The sequence below is a fragment of the Salvelinus alpinus genome, chromosome 26 (genome assembly GCF_045679555.1).
Source record: "Salvelinus alpinus chromosome 26, SLU_Salpinus.1, whole genome shotgun sequence".
NCBI classification, from domain to species: domain Eukaryota; kingdom Metazoa; phylum Chordata; class Actinopteri; order Salmoniformes; family Salmonidae; genus Salvelinus; species Salvelinus alpinus.
In genome coordinates this window covers 26,165,286-26,168,335 of record NC_092111.1, presented here as the reverse complement: position 1 = coordinate 26,168,335, position 3,050 = coordinate 26,165,286, and the positions used below count along the sequence as shown (strand labels likewise).

Genomic DNA, 3,050 nt, shown 5'->3' with positions numbered 1-3,050 from the left:
GAACAGAGCACTAGAACAGAGAGCACTAGAACAGAGTAGAGCACCAGAACAGAGCACTAGAACAGAGCACTAGAACAGAGTAGAGCACCAGAACAGAGCAGAGCACTAGAACAGAGCAGAGCACTAGAACAGAGAAGAGCACTAGAACAGAGCAGGGCACTAGAACAGAGCAGAGAACTAGAACAGAGCAGAGCACTAGAACAGAGAAGAGCACTAGAACAGAGAAGAGCACTAGAACAGAGCAGAGCGCTAGAACAGAGAAGAGCACTAGAACAGAGAAGAGCACTAGAACAGAGCAGAGCACTAGAACAGAGAAGAACACTAGAACACAGCAGAGCGCTAGAACAGAGAAGAGCACTAGAACAGAGCAGAGCACTAGAACAGAGAAGAGCACTAGAACAGAGCAGGGCACTAGAACAGAGCAGAGCACTAGAACAGAGCAGAGCACTAGAACAGAGAAGAGCACTAGAACAGAGAAGAGCACTAGAACAGAGCAGAGCGCTAGAACAGAGAAGAGCACCAGAACAGAGCAGAGCACTAGAACAGAGAAGAGCACTAGAACAGAGAAGAGCACTAGAACAGAGCAGAGCGCTAGAACAGAGCAGGGCACTAGAACAGAGAAGAGCACTAGAACAGAGCATGGCACTAGAACAGAGAAGAGCACTAGAACAGAGAAGAGCACTAGAACAGAGAAGAGCACTAGAACAGAGCAGGTCACTAGAACAGAGCAGAGCACTAGAACAGAGAAGAGCACTAGAACAAAGAAGAGCACTAGAACAAAGCAGGGCACTAGAACAGAGAAGAGCACTAGAACAGAGCATGGCACTAGAACAGAGAAGAGCACTAGAACAGAGCAGGGCACTAGAACAGAGCAGGTCACTAGAACAGAGCAGGGCACTAGAACAGAGAAGAGCACTAGAACAGAGAAGAGCACTAGAACAGAGAAGAGCATTAGAACAGAGAAGAGCACTAGAACAGAGCAGGTCACTAGAACAGAGCAGGTCACTAGAACAGAGCAGGGCACTAGAACAGAGAAGAGCACTAGAACAGAGAAGAGCACTAGAACAGTGCATTAACAGTAACAGTATTACTGAAACAGATAACAAAAAATAGCATTATAATAAATTACATTATAGTCAAATGGATATATATCGTTAACTTGCTTATTCCAGAATAAGGATAAGACATGCGTGGTGCATCCATTTATTGCTGGATGTTGACATGAGCACTGCACACCATAGGCCACTTAACCATGACAAAATCTATAAAGTGCATTCGGAAAAGTTTTCAGACCCCTTGACTTTTTCCACATTTTGGTACGTTACAGCCTTATTCTAAAATGGATAAATTATTAATAATTCTCATTAATCTACACACAATACCCCATAATGACAAAGCAAAAACTGGTTTTAATTTTTTTGTAAAAAATATTCAAACTAAAAAACAAAAATACCTTATTTACATAAGTATTCAGACCCTTTGCTATGAGACTCAAAATTGATCTCAGGTGCATCCTGTTTCCATTGATCATCCTTGAGATGTTTCTATAACTTGATTGGAGTCCACCTGTGGTAAATTCAATTGATTGGACATGATTTGGAAAGGCACACACCTGTCTATGTAGGGTCCCACAGTTGACAGTGCATGTCAGAGCAAAAACCAAGCCATGAGGTCAAAGGAATTGTCCGTAGAGCTCCAAGACAGGATTGCGTCGAGGCACAGATCTGGGAAAGGGTACCACAAAATGTCTGCAGCATTGAATGTCCCCAAGAACAGAGTGGCCTCCATCATTCTTCAATGGAAGAAGTTTGGAACCACCAAGACTCTTCCTAGAGCTGTCCACCTGGCCAAACTGAGCAATCGGGAGAGAAGGGAGGTGATCAAGAACCTTCCAGAAGGTCAACCATTTCTGCAGCACTCCACCAATCAGGTCTTTATTGTAGAGTGGCCAGACGGAAGCCACTCCTCAGTAAAAGGCACATGACAGCCAGCTTGGAGTTTGCCATAAGGCACCCAAAGACTCTCAGACCATGAGGAAACCTGGCACCATCCCTACAGTGAAGCATGGTGCTGGCAGCATCATGCTGTGGGGATGTTTTTCATCGGCAGGGACTGGGAGACTAATCAAGATCAAGGCAAAGAGACTCTGGAGAGACCTGAAAATAGCTGTGCAGCAACTCTCCCCATCCAACCTGACAGAGCTTGAGAGGATCTGCAGAGAAGAATAGGAGAAACTCCCCAAATACAGGTGTGCCAAGCTTGTAGCTTCATACCGAAGAATACTCAATGCTGTAATCGCTGCCAAAGGTGCTTCAACAAAGTACTGAGTAAAGGGTCTGAATACTTCTGTAAATGTGATATTTAAGTTTTCTTTTTAATAAATTAGCAAAAAATTCTAAAAACCTGTTTTTGCTTTGTCATCATGGGGTATTGTGTGTAGATTGATGAGGAAAAATGTAATCAATTTTAGAGTAAGGCTGTCACGTAACAAAATGTGGAAAAAGTCAAGGGGACTGAATACTTTCCAAAGGCACTGTAAGGTATATGGAGACTGTTTAGTTCCAAAAATCAGGGGTTAAATATATGCCCCCCAAAAAGTACACATGTTTCCTGATCTTTCTCAGATACAGGACAGACACATTTACATTTACCTTTTACATTTAAGTCCTTTGGCAGACGCTCTTATCCAGAGCGACTTACAAATTGGAAAGTTCATACATATTCATCCTGGTCCCCCCGTGGGAATTGAACCCACAACCCTGGCGTTGCAAGCGCCATGCTCTACCAACTGAGCCACACGGGACCTGGTATTGGTCCCGTTCTGACACTTCAGAACGAAGTTCATTTCGATGTTTAGGGGGGGCTGGCTATCTGTTGTCCCATGTGGTGAATCTCTTATTCAATACATTTGTATGGGCTAATAGCAGTAAGGCCCAAAATCTTTTTTCATCAAATCATTTTTCTATATATTTCTGGGATACTTCAAGGGGTCTTAAAATGCTAAATCAAATAGCTAAATTGTCCTTGGTATGACCTTAAAACAATTCCAT

General features: G+C 43.2%; 1 non-coding gene across 1 annotated transcript; it reads right to left on the bottom strand.

The window, feature by feature from the left end:
* Positions 1-2,728: 2,728 nt before the first annotated feature.
* On the bottom strand, positions 2,729-2,805 carry trnaa-ugc (transfer RNA alanine (anticodon UGC)). The gene has a single exon. It is a non-coding gene; the product is annotated as a tRNA-Ala (tRNA).
* Positions 2,806-3,050: the final 245 nt, after the last annotated feature.